The sequence below is a fragment of the Procambarus clarkii genome, chromosome 64 (assembly GCF_040958095.1).
Source record: "Procambarus clarkii isolate CNS0578487 chromosome 64, FALCON_Pclarkii_2.0, whole genome shotgun sequence".
Classification (NCBI taxonomy): Eukaryota; Metazoa; Arthropoda; class Malacostraca; order Decapoda; family Cambaridae; genus Procambarus; species Procambarus clarkii.
Window position 1 is genome coordinate 23,677,365 of NC_091213.1, and position 14,380 is coordinate 23,691,744.

The window sequence follows — 14,380 nt, forward strand, 5'->3', positions numbered from 1 at the left end:
GACTACACCGCTACACTCTAAGACTACACCACTACACTCTAAGACTACACCACTACACTCTAAGACTACACCGCTACACTCTAAGACTACACCACTACACTCTAAGACTACACCACTACACTCTAAGACTACACCACTACACTCTAAGACTACACCACTACACTCTAAGACTACACCACTACACTCTAAGACTACACCACTACACTCTAAGACTACACCACTACACTCTAAGACTACACCACTACACTACCATACCACTACACTCTAAGACTACACCACTACACTCTAAGACTACACCACTACACTACCATACCACTACACTCTAAGACTACACCACTACACTCTAAGACTACACCACTACACTCTAAGACTACACCACTACACTACCATACCACTACACTCTAAGACTACACCACTACACTACCATACCACTACACTCTAAGACTACACCACTACACTCTAAGACTACACCACTACACTACCATACCACTACACTCTAAGACTACACCACTACACTCTAAGACTACACCACTACACTCTAAGACTACACCACTACACTACCATACCACTACACTCTAAGACTACACCACTACACTACCATACCACTACACTCTAAGACTACACCACTACACTCTAAGACTACACCACTACACTACCATACCACTACACTCTAAGACTACACCACTACACTCTAAGACTACACCACTACACTCTAAGACTACACCAGTACACTCTAAGACTACACCACTACACATATACAGTCCTGCACCACAACAAGTCCACAGTGCCCCGCCGTCGCACTAACGCACATATACAGTCCTGCACCACAACAAGTCCACAGTGCCCCGCCGTCGCACTAACGCACATATACAGTCCTGCACCACAACAAGTCCACAGTGCCCCGCCGTCGCACTAACGCACATATACAGTCCTGCACCACAACAAGTCCACAGTGCCCCACCGTCGCACTAGCGCACATATACAGTCCTGCACCACAACAAGTCCACAGTGCCCCACCGTCGCACTAACGCACATATACAGTCCTGCACCACAACAAGTCCACAGTGCCCCACCGTCGCACTGGCGCACATATACAGTCCTGCACCACAACAAGTCCACAGTGCCCCACCGTCGCACTAGCGCACATATACAGTCCTGCACCACAACAAGTCCACAGTGCCCCACCGTCGCACTAGCGCACATATACAGTCCTGCACCACAACAAGTCCACAGTGCCCCACCGTCGCACTAACGCACATATACAGTCCTGCACCACAACAAGTCCACAGTGTCCCGCCGTCGCACTAACGCACATATACAGTCCTGCACCACAACAAGTCCACAGTGCCCCACCGTCGCACTAACGCACATATACAGTCCTGCACCACAACAAGTCCACAGTGCCCCACCGTCGCACTAACGCACATATACAGTCCTGCACCACAACAAGTCCACAGTGCCCCACCGTCGCACTAACGCACATATACAGTCCTGCACCACAACAAGTCCACAGTGCCCCACCGTCGCACTAACGCACATATAAACAAATAATAAATGATTCCAGCTATATATTAAACACATATAATATTGTGCACAATGTCAAATTAATTGTAAATTAATTTGAAACGGTATGAAGCTAATGTATTTATTCGGCTTCAGTGTACAAAAACGCCAACACTACGAGCTGTGTTATAAAATTTGGCTTAATAAATGTTATACTCATTTATTTGTTGTTTTCATATAAAATGTATTCAAACTTTTACTTCTTTTTTTATTAAATCTTTAATAAAATGTGGTTTACCAATATGATGTAGCAAAACTTTTACGCTACGAACATTAACAACCTTAATAATAGCATGTGACATATTTCAAGTATAATTGTGTTGCAGTTATAACGAGCAACCTGGAGACGTTGAGACAGATGTTATCTTTTTTACTCTAGCAATACATTACACATATAGAAGCACGAGATTTTCCCATAATTTCAGAAAAACTCAATTTTCCAGTTTTAAAATCAGGTCTTTAGGCCTGTTGTTGGAGAAGTCAATAACAAATCAGGGGCCAGATTCACGATAGCACTTACGCAAGCACTTACGAACCTGTACATCTTTTCTCAATCTTTGGCAGCTTTGTTTCCAATTATTAAACAGTTAATGAGCTCCGAAGCACCAGGAGGCAGTTTATAACAACAATAACAACAGTTGATTGGGAAGTTTTCATGCCTGTAAACTGCTTAATAAATGTAACCAAAGCCGTCAAAGATTGAGGAAAGATGTACACGTTCGTAAGTATTTGCGTGAGTGCTTTCGTGAGTCTGGCCCAGGTCAGTAGGAGAATAGCTTATTGACCTGCCACCAAGAACACTTTTGTCCAGGATTAAAGTAATCTCTTAACGTCCATTCATCAAGAAGCTCTGATGTAATACATCTTTGTTGTCCCTTGCTTCTCCTCTCACACAATAAACTGCAGTTGTGTGAATATAAATATTTAATTGAACTTGCAGATAAATATAAATAAATTTTATTTTAACTTTCATGTTATTATTTTATATATTGGAAATAATGACCACAGATATACACACCCACACATTGCTATATGTGGGTGTATACTTGTATGCATACTTCTCCTGAGCCAAACTACACCATAACTACTCAAGTGACATTACCAGATTGTCACACAGTTACTTTAGGACTCTAACACAACAGCAATGAACCACATTACCATAACTACAACAATATCACAAGGCAATATTTATACATTCACATTACCACACTAACACATTACTGAAGGACAACATTGTAACACTACGGTGTTACCACACTAACACATTACTGAAGGACAACATTGTAACACTACGGTGTTACCACACTACAACAGTACCAAGTTACAACACAACAGTATTAACACACACTAACACTACCTTACTGCCGTGTCATCACACTTCTACACTACCACACTGCCACATTGTCACACTTCTTCATTACCTCACTACCACGTTACCCCAATACCACATTACCTGGGGAACACATATTTCATAGCATCACCTCGCATGTTGGGGCCACGGGAGTAACACAAATGCCAACAAGCTTGAATGGTCCCCAAGCCAATATGCAACTCTAAGGATGTCTGGTTCGAATCCTTAAGAGGTGATGAGTTTTCAGTTGGGTATTGGCTTGGGGACCATTCAAATTTGTTCGCATACACACTCTCTCTCTCACACACATACACACACACACACACACACACACACACACACACACACACACACACACACACACACACACACACACACACACACACACACACACACACACACACACACTACTACTTTCCCCTTCTACTTTCTTCTCACTTCAGTGGAAGGGTCGGATCCCCCCCCACCCACCCATTTATCTCTCCCTTTATCACTCCCTTTCTCTCTCTCTTTCTCTCTCTCTTCCTCTCTCTCTCTCCCTCCCCCATCCCAACAGGGTCAAGCATGGCAGCCAGAGGTCCCAGGGGAACAGGAAAGAGCCAAGGTGACGAGATGAAGGAAATGTTCGCCCAGTTTCTGGAGGACATCAAGAGTGAGATGCAAGAAATGATGCAGGAAATGAAGAACGAAATAAGCAACCTGAAAAGAGAGCTGACAGCAGCAAAGGAGGAGATTAGAGCCCTCAAAGAAAATGGTATCGAGGCTGAGAATCAGAAAACCACCCAGGGAGAAGGTGGTAATAGTTTTCTGGATGAGAATGCCACAATAAAAGCAACATTTGCGGAAATACTAAAAAAAAATAACTCTGAAGTAATGACTGCAGTGATGGAGGTGGCCATGAAAGCAGCCACCTCGCAGGAGGCGGCACGCTCCACTAGCCAACTGCTGGAAAGGAACAGATCAGTGGTTGCTGTGGGTATTAAGGAGCAGGAAGGATCTAATAGGACAGAGTGGAGTGACAAGGACAAAGCAGCAGTGAATGAAGTACTAAAGGCACTAGACATGGAAGGGGCTGAGCATAGCATTGAGAAGGTTTTCAGGCTAGGCCGGTACAACAAAGACCGAGACCGAATGATAAAGATAGTGTTTGCAAACGAGAACACAAAGGAGAAGATCCTATCAAGGAAGAGCTCCCTGAAAAACGTGGGAAAATTAAAAAATGTATTCCTCCAAAGAGACATGACAAGGGAGGAGAGAGCCGTGGCGGCAGAAGCAAGGAAGAGGCGCAGGGCGAGAGGGGAAAACCAGGAAGTCACAGCTCCCAACCCAACACCCCCAGAGGCGAGGGGGGAACCCACAACCAGCTACCCAGTAACGCCAGAAGGGAGGACAACCCCGCCTCCCTCCTCTGCATAGAAAACCCCCCTACCCCAAACCCTCCCTGCCCCCACTCAAATGTTCAGCAAAATCTCCCTCCCCCCACACCCAATCCCCACCCTTTTACCCCTCCCCTCCTCCCGAGTCCTCCCTCCCCCCCTTTCCTTCCCGTCCTCCCTCCCCTTTCACCCCATACCCTCCCTGTCCCTCCCCCTTCACTGGATCCCCCGCACCTCATCCCAGTATCCTCTGAGACCCTGTTATCCACCTCACAGGTCCTCACACCCATGGAACAGCCTCCCCCACCAGCAGAACACTCACCAAGGAGGCGATTTGAGAAGGGACAGAAGAAAGTGAGCCTCAAAGCGATGTACACAAACATAGATGGAATTACAAATAAAGCAAATGAGCTTGGAGAACTGGTACTAGAGGAAAACCCAGACATAATAGCCCTCACAGAAACAAAGATCACGAAAACGATAACAAATGCAATGTTCCCACAGGACTATTATGTTATGAGGAAAGAGAGGGAAGGAAGAGGTGGGGGTGGTGTAGCTCTGCTGGTAAGACAAGGCTGGGAATTTGGAGAGATGGATATTCAGGGCTGTGAAGGTTTCAGTGACTACATAGCAGGTACTGTAACAAATGGAGGGAAAAAAATTATAGTCGCAGTCATATATAATCCACTACCAAATGACAGAAGACCTAGACAGGAATATGATAGAAACAACATGGCCACCATTAACATAATAGAAAGAGCAGCTTCTGTTGCTAGCAGGAATGGATCTGGACTACTAATTATGGGAGACTTCAACCATGGGAAGATAGATTGGAAGAACAGAGACCCGCATGGAGGACCAGAACCATGGAGAGCTAAGCTGCTGGACGTGGCAACAAGAAACTTTCTAAGCCAGCACACCAAAGAACCAACAAGAATGAGAGGAGAAGATGAACCAGCAATGCTTGATTTGATATTTACCCTAAATGAATGGGATATAAGGGAAGTTAAGATGGAAGCGCCCTTGGGAATGAGTGACCACAGTGTATTGAACTTTGAGTACCTGGTAGAGCTAGGACTTATCTCCCCCCAAAAAGAACTAGGAATCAAAAGGCTGGCATACCGAAAGGGGAATTATGAACAGATGAGAAGTTTCCTAAGTGAAATACCTTGGGACACAGACCTCAGAGACAAGTCTGTACAGGGTATGATGGACTATGTTACCCAAAAGTGTCAGGAGGCAGTAAACAGGTTCATCCCGGCCCAAAGGGAAAAATCCGAGAAGCAACAGAAGAATCCATGGTATAATAGGGCATGTATGGAAGCGAAGAAACTGAACAAAAAGGCGTGGAGGAACTTCCGGAATAACAGAACACCAGAAAGCAGAGAGAGATACCAGAGAACCAGGAATGAGTACGTCAGGGTGAGAAGAGAAGCAGAGAAAAATTTTGAAAATGATATAGCAAACAAAGCCAAGACCGAACCAAAGCTACTCCACAGTCACATCAGAAGGAAAACAACAGTGAAAGAACAGGTATTGAAACTTAGAACAGGCGAGGACAGGTATACAGAGAATGACAGAGAGGTGTGTGAGGAACTCAACAAGAGGTTCCAGGAGGTCTTCACAATAGAACAGGGTGAGGTCACTGTGCTAGGAGAAAGGGAGGTAAACCAGGCGGCCTTGGAGGAGTTCGAAATTACGAGAGAGGAGGTCAAGAGACACCTGCTGGATCTGGATGTTAGAAAGGCTGTTGGTCCAGATGGGATCTCACCATGGGTACTGAAAGAGTGTGCAGAGGCACTTTGCCTGCCACTCTCCATAGTGTATAGTAAGTCACTAGAGACGGGAGACCTACCAGAAATATGGAAGACGGCGAATGTGGTCCCAATATACAAAAAGGGCGACAGACAAGAGGCACTGAACTACAGGCCAGTGTCCTTGACTTGTATACCATGCAAGGTGATGGAGAAGATCGTGAGAAAAAACCTGGTAACACATCTGGAGAGAAGGGACTTCGTGACAAATCGCCAACATGGATTCAGGGAGGGTAAATCTTGCCTTACAGGCTTGATAGAATTCTACGATCAGGTGACACAGATTAAGCAAGAAAGAGAGGGCTGGGCGGACTGCATTTTCTTGGATTGTCGGAAAGCCTTTGACACAGTACCGCATAAGAGGCTGGTACATAAGCTGGAGAGACAGGCAGGTGTAGCTGGTAAGGTGCTCCAGTGGATAAGGGAGTATCTAAGCAATAGGAAGCAGAGAGTTACGGTGAGGGGTGAGACCTCCGATTGGCGTGAAGTCACCAGTGGAGTCCCACAGGGCTCTGTACTCGGTCCTATCTTGTTTCTGATATATGTAAATGATCTCCCGGAGGGTATCGATTCATTTCTCTCAATGTTTGCGGACGATGCTAAAATTATGAGAAGGATTAAAACAGAAGAGGACTGTTTGAGGCTTCAAGACGACCTAGACAAGCTGAAGGAATGGTCGAACAAATGGTTGTTAGAGTTTAACCCAACCAAATGTAATGTAATGAAGATAGGTGTAGGGAGCAGGAGGCCAGATACAAGGTATCATCTGGGAGAGGAAATTCTTCAGGAGTCAGAGAAGGAAAAAGACTTGGGGGTTGATATCACGCCAGACCTGTCGCCTGCAGCACATATCAAGCGGATAACATCAGCGGCATATGCCAGGCTGGCCAACATACGAACGGCATTCAGAAACTTGTGTAAAGAATCATTCAGAACTTTGTATACCACATATGTCAGGCCAATCCTGGAGTATGCAGCCCCAGCATGGAGTCCATATCTAGTCAAGGATAAGACTAAACTGGAAAAGGTTCAAAGGTTTGCCACCAGACTAGTACCCGAGCTGAGAGGTATGAGCTACGAGGAGAGACTACGGGAATTAAACCTCACTTCGCTGGAAGACAGAAGAGTTAGGGGGGACATGATCACCACATTCAAGATTCTGAAGGGGATTGATAGGGTAGATAAAGACAGTCTATTTAACACAAGGGGCACATGTACTAGGGGACACAGGTGGAAACTGAGTGCCCAAATGAGCCACAGAGATATTAGAAAGAACTTTTTTTGTGTCAGAGTGGTTGACAAATGGAATGCATTAGGAAGTGATGTGGTGGAGGCTGACTCCATACACAGTTTCAAGTGTAGATATGACAGAGCCCGATAGGCTCAGGAATCTGTACACCAGTTGATTGACGGTTGAGAGGCGGGACCAAAGAGCCAGAGCTCAACCCCCGCAAACACAACTAGGTGAGTACAACTAGGTGAGTACACACACACACTGGTGGGACGCGAACAAGGGGACACAGGTGGAAGCTGAGTACCCAAATGAGCCACAGAGACGTTAGAAAGAACTTTTTCAGTGTCAGAGTAGTTAGCAAATGGAATGCATTAGGAAGTGATGTGGTGGAGGCTGACTCCATTCACAGTTTCAAATGTAGATATGATAGAGCCCAATAGGCTCAGGAATCTGTACACCAGTTGATTGACGGTTGAGAGGCGGGACCAAAGAGCCAGAGCTCAACCCCCGCAAGCACAATTAGGTGAGTACAATTAGGTGAGTACACACACATACAGGAATCTTTCAGAACCCTGTATACCACTTATGTAAGACCAATCCTGGAGTATGCAGCTCCAGCCTGGAGTCCATACCTAGTTAAACACAAGACAAAGTTAGAGAAGATTCAGCGGTATGCCACCAGGCTCGTCCCGGAACTGAGAGGATTGAGCTACGAGGAAAGGCTAAAGAAGCTGAACCTCACATCCCTGGAAAACAGAAGAGTAAGGGGAGACATGATAACCACCTACAAAATTCTCAGGGGAATTGACAGGGTGGACAAAGACAAACTCTTCAACACGGGTGGGACACGAACAAGGGGACACAGGTGGAAACTTAGTACCCAGATGAGCTACAGAGACGTTAGAAAGAATTTTTTCAGTGTCAGAGTAGTTAATAAATGGAATGCACTAGGAAGTGATGTGGTGGAGGCTGACTCCATACACAGTTTCAAATGTAGATATGATAGAGCCCAGTAGGCTCAGGAATCTGTACACCAGTTGATTGACAGTTGAGAGGCGGGACCAAAGAGCCAAAGCTCAACCCCCGCAAGCACAATTAGGTGAGTACAATTAGGTGAGTACACACACACACACACACACACACACACACACACACACACATACACCTTGTATGTGTACACCATACACCTTGTATCTTGTACACCACATATGTAAGACCAATCCAGGAGTATGCGGCCCCAGCATGGAGCCCGTACCTTGTCAAGCACAAGACGAAGCTGGAAAAAGTCCAAAAATATGCCATTAGACTAGTCCCAGAACTAAGAGGCATGAGTTACGAAGAAAGGCTGCGGGAAATGCACCTTACGACACTGGAAGACAGAAGAGTAAGGGGAGACATGATCACAACCTACAAAATCCTCAGAGGAATCGGCCGGGTAAACAAGGATGAACTATTCAACACTGGTGGGACGCGAACAAGGGGACACAGGTGGAAACTGAGTACCCAAATGAGCCACAGAGACGTTAGAAGGAACTTTTTCAGTGTCAGAGTAGTTAACGGATGGAATGCATTAGGCAGTGATGTGGTGGAGGCTGACTACATACACAGTTTTAAATGTAGATATGATAGAGCCCAGTAGGCTCAGGAATCTGTACACCAATTGATTGACAGTTGAGAGGCGGGACCAAAGAGCCAAAGCTCAACCCCCCCAAGCACAAATAGGTGAGTACACACACACACACACACACACACACACACACACACACACACACACACACACACACACACACACACATACACACACACACACACACACACACACACACACACACACACACACACATACACACACACACACACACATATACACGTTTCTCGATGAGTGAGGGAGGTGGTCACGCTGCGCCGCGCTTGCCAATAAGGCTTTATATCTCGGGACATCAGAGGGATACACGGGAAATTCGGTGTTCAGTGATAATACAGAGTGCAACACCAATTTGAAACTAGAAATCTTATGGATATTGTCCGATAGTGCATATTAGACTAGATCAGGGGTACAACATCTGTGCCAGGACAAGCACGTGGGCATGGTCAGAGTGCACACAACTAGATGTGATAGTGAAGATCATAACAAATAGTGAATAGGATAGTGAAGAAGGGATTCTAAAAGTGTGGCATTGAACTATATTGGTGCTAAGAGGAACAAGAAGCAGGGTACTGGTGATATTTAGCGACAAGTTAGAGGGACCTACGCCTGGCAGCGGCGTGGATGGAGACAGCAGGCCTACACACCACTGTCAACAGCACTTAACACCTGTTTGTGCTGTGGGATGTTTTGAATTGGCGGTAATGTAAGGCCTCTCACAAAGTCAGTCAATCGGTGTACAGTGTTATTGCATTTTACTAGTTAGTCTTGGATATAAGTTAACAAACGGAAACGAATCTCAAGGGAAATGTGCGGCTCATGTGGGATCTAGTTTGTGACACCCAAGTGTGAAAAAAACACTCCGCCTACACCGAGACAACTCTCCCTCCCCCCTTCTCTCACCCTCACCCAATCCCACCAGAGCAACAAAAGTACACACACGGCCTCCATACCATATGGTCTACACCCTCCCATAACCCTCCCACTCTAATCCCCCCACACACCCCTCACCGTCCCCTCCCTCTCTCCCACCTTCCCCCCCCTTCAATACACACTCAGACACACCTCTCTCTCTCTCTCTCTCTCTCTCTCTCTCTCTCTCTCTCTCTCTCTCTCTCTCTCTCTCTCTCTCTCTCTCTCTCTCTCTCTCTCTCACTCTCTCTCTCTCTCACACTCTCTCTCTCTCTCTCCCCCTTCTCTCTCTCTCCCTCTATATCTCTCCCCTACATCTCTAAGGAGATAGTCGTCAGAAGAGGTGACAAGTCGCCAATATACGTCGTTCTTAAAAAAGACGAATATCTGGCGAAAATGAACCTCATTCTCTCTGACCAAACTAAATTCCAACGGGTAACGAAGGACACTACAGCCGAATTGAAGGCAAAGGTCAACAAATTGATCGAAACTGTGAACGCCAAGAAATCCGGACTCCACCTGCCAAAGATTATTGGGGAATATAAGCCTGGATACGCGTATGGAAATGTCAAGACACATAAGCCTGGAAACCCACTTCGGCCAATCATTAGCCAGATACCCACACCCACGTACAAACTGGCGAAGCGACTCAATGGCTTGCTGACTCCTTATGTCCCTTGCACCTTCAGCCTGAAGTCTCCAAAAGAATTTGTTGACTTACTGCGGGGAACACGGGCCACAGGGATAAGAGCCTCGTTGGACGTAGAATCACTGTTTACCAACGTACTTGTGGATGAAACAACCGGGATGATAGCGGACAGAGTGTATCGTGATCCGGCCTGTACTCCTCTTGACATACCAGAAAACATTCTAAGTAAACTACTCCAAGCTTGTACTAAAGAGGCACCCTTCTTGAGCCATGATGGGCACATGTATAAGCAAGTAGATGGGGTCGCCATGGGTTCTCCCCTAGGTGTCCTGTTTGCAAACTTCTTCATGGGTACCATCGAAAAAAAGGTCTTAGTCGACATGAACTAGAAACCGGCCATATACTGTAGGTATGTTGACGACATTTTTACACAGGTACCTGATGTCAGACATCTGCAGGAGCTAAAGGAGGCATTTGAGCGAAATTCTGTGTTGCGTTTCACTTACGAGATGGAGAAGGATGGGATGCTGCCTTTCTAGATGTAACACTCATGGAAAGGAGCAGAGGTTTCCACACTGCAGTCTACACTAAGGAAACAAACATAGGAATGTGCCTCAATGCCAACAGTGACTGCCCAGACAGGTACAAGAGGAGTGTCGTTAACACTAATGTCGACCGTGCTCTCAGCCACAACTCAGGATGGAAGCAAGTCGATGAAGAACTCTGTAGGGTAAGGCAGGTCCTAGTCAACAACGGCTTCTCCAATGGTTTTGTTGAAGATATGATAAGAAGGAAGGTGAAACGCCATGCAACCTCTGAGGAGACAACTAACACAACACCTGTGTCCCCTATTAGACTATTTTACAGGTACTTCTTTTCCACAACTCATAAAATGGAGGAAAGGGTCCTGGAAGATATTGTTAATAGAAACGTTATCCCTACAGACAAAAATCAGAAGATGCAATTGACGATCTACAATAAAACCAAGAAAACGGCCAATCTACTCATGAGAAACTCTCCAGACACAAAGCAGAACGCTTTAAAAGAAACCAATGGCGTCTATGCCTTCAAATGCCCACTTGGGGACTGTAAGCTTCAAAGAATTCAGTATATAGGCAAGACAACAACATTTCTCTCCAGGCGATCAACGATGCATAAGCAACATGGCTCCATTTTAGAACATGTAATCTCTTCCCACAACCAGACCATCACAAGAGAAGTCTTAACAAAAAACACGGACATCATCGATAGATACAGCGATAGCAGGCGGCTAGATATCTGCGAGTCACTACACATTAAGAAGTCGACACCAGCAATCAACAGCTAATTAATGCACAATTATATTCTACCCACTTCAAGACTCCGCACCAATATTGAAACATCAAGGAATATGGGCCAATAGTCCCTTTGCAGTTACTTCCATTCTTCCCTTTAACTTACAAAACATTATACCCAATGTTTCGTGTTCTGTCTTGTGTTGAAAGTTTGTTTTCACCTCGTCCAAAACTGTTGTAACATATAACCTCACCCAAATGCAGGTATAAAATCGAAGATGTTTAAACTCTGTTCAGTTATAGTTGTGTGTGTGTAAACTAAAGTCTTTGAAAATGTAATAAGTTTTACGAAACGCGCTCAAGTGTCGTGTCAGACTAGAAATAAAAATGAATTTTGGAGGATTGATGTTTCAGTTACCATCAACAGTGAAAAAAAAAATATAAGAAACATTGATAAAATTCGTGTTAGAATTATTAATCTTACTTTTTCGGTCATATTTTAAAAAAAAAATATATATATATATATATATATATATATATATATATATATATATATATATATATATATATATATATATATATATATATATATATATATATATATATATATAAATATATATATATATATATATATATATATATATATATATATATATATATATATATATATATTTATATATATATATATATATATATATATATATATATATATATATATATATATATATATATATATATATATATATATATATATATATATATATATATATATATATAAGAAGTTTGTGAAGGTACCACCTCTGGTGACAATGTGGCGACCCATAGCCTCGGAGATGAAAATAAAAAGTATTCAGAGGAGACCTTGTGGTTTCTCACTAAACACTAATATTATCTTCTCCTACCACCCACATTCTTTTGTATGTACACATATATATTTGCTTTATTTGAACTTTGTTACAAAAAAGGAGTTATATATAGGTTAAAAATATGGTTATCATAGGTTGTCGAGTTTCTCCAGCTCCTCAGATGGCGTGCAGGAACCCTGGATGCAGTGCGCATTTCCCCTCTGTATCACCATGCAGAGGGGCTGGAAAAAGAAAGCTGGCAGCTCTAGGGTCCCTTGTTGTTTCAATGAGCCTAGAACCCAGTTCCTTAAAAATACTGGTAGCACTTTTACCCCAGGCGCCGAGTGTCTCAGAAGCAATGGGGACAAAATTGTAGTGGTGATCCAGGTCTCTATACTTACGGGATTTGGCTGCTTGCTTGTGGGTGGCAGCGCCACCTGGTTGTGCAACACTGAGGTCAATGTAGGTGTTAGCTAGGGTTGATACGCATGTGTAGTCCCATACCAACTGCTTGCCATTCATCCAGGGGTTCACTGTGATACCATCCGGGCGACCAATAAGAGCATCAGAGTTATGGGGCGTTAGGTAACGGGGCTCTCTTTCAGCTGGGCATCCAGCTGTGGTGAGGCTCCTCTTGATGATGTCGTTAACTTCACTGTGCCTCGAGTGCCATCCCCCTGTGCTTTGGCTGAGGGGGATGTATATATATACATATATATATATATATATATATATATATATATATATATATATATATATATATATATATATATATATATATATATATATATATATATATATATATATATATATATATATATATGTCGTACCTAGTAGCCAGAACGCACTTCTCGGCCTACTATGCAAGGCCCGATTTGCCTAATAAGCCAAGTTTTCCTGAATAAATATATTTTCTCTAATTTTTTTCTTATGACATGATAAAGCCACCCATTTCATTATGTATGAGGTCAAATTGTTTTTTATTGGAGTTAAAATTAACGTAGATATATGACCGAACCTAACCAACCTTACCTAACCTAACCTAACCTATCTTTATAGGTTTGGTTAGGTTAGGTAGCCGAAAAAGTTAGGTTAGGTTAGGTTAGGTAGGTTAGGTAGTCGAAAAATAATTAATTCATGAAAACTTGGCTTATTAGGCAAATCAGGCCTTGCATAGTAGGCTGAGAAATGCGTTCTGGCTACTAGGTACGACATATATATATATATATATATATATATATATATATATATATATATATATATATATATATATATATATATATATATATAATAAAAATGAATTTTGGAGAATTGATTTTTCAGTTACCATCAACAGTGAAGAAAAATATAAGAAACATTGAGAAAATTCGTGTTATAATTATTAATCTTACTTTTTCGGTCATATTTAATAATATATGTCTAATATATATATATATATATATATATATATATATATATATATATATATATATATATATATATATATATATATATATATATATATATATATATATATATATATATATATATATATATGACTGAAAACTCACACCCCAGAAGTGACTCGAACCCATACTGCCAGGAGCAACGCAACTGGTATGTACAGGGATGCCTTAATCCGCTTGACCATCACGACCGGACAAAAGGAAGTGATAGCCGAGGCTATTTGAACCACTTCCCCGCCGGCACTCGGATGGTAATCTTGGGCATAGCATTT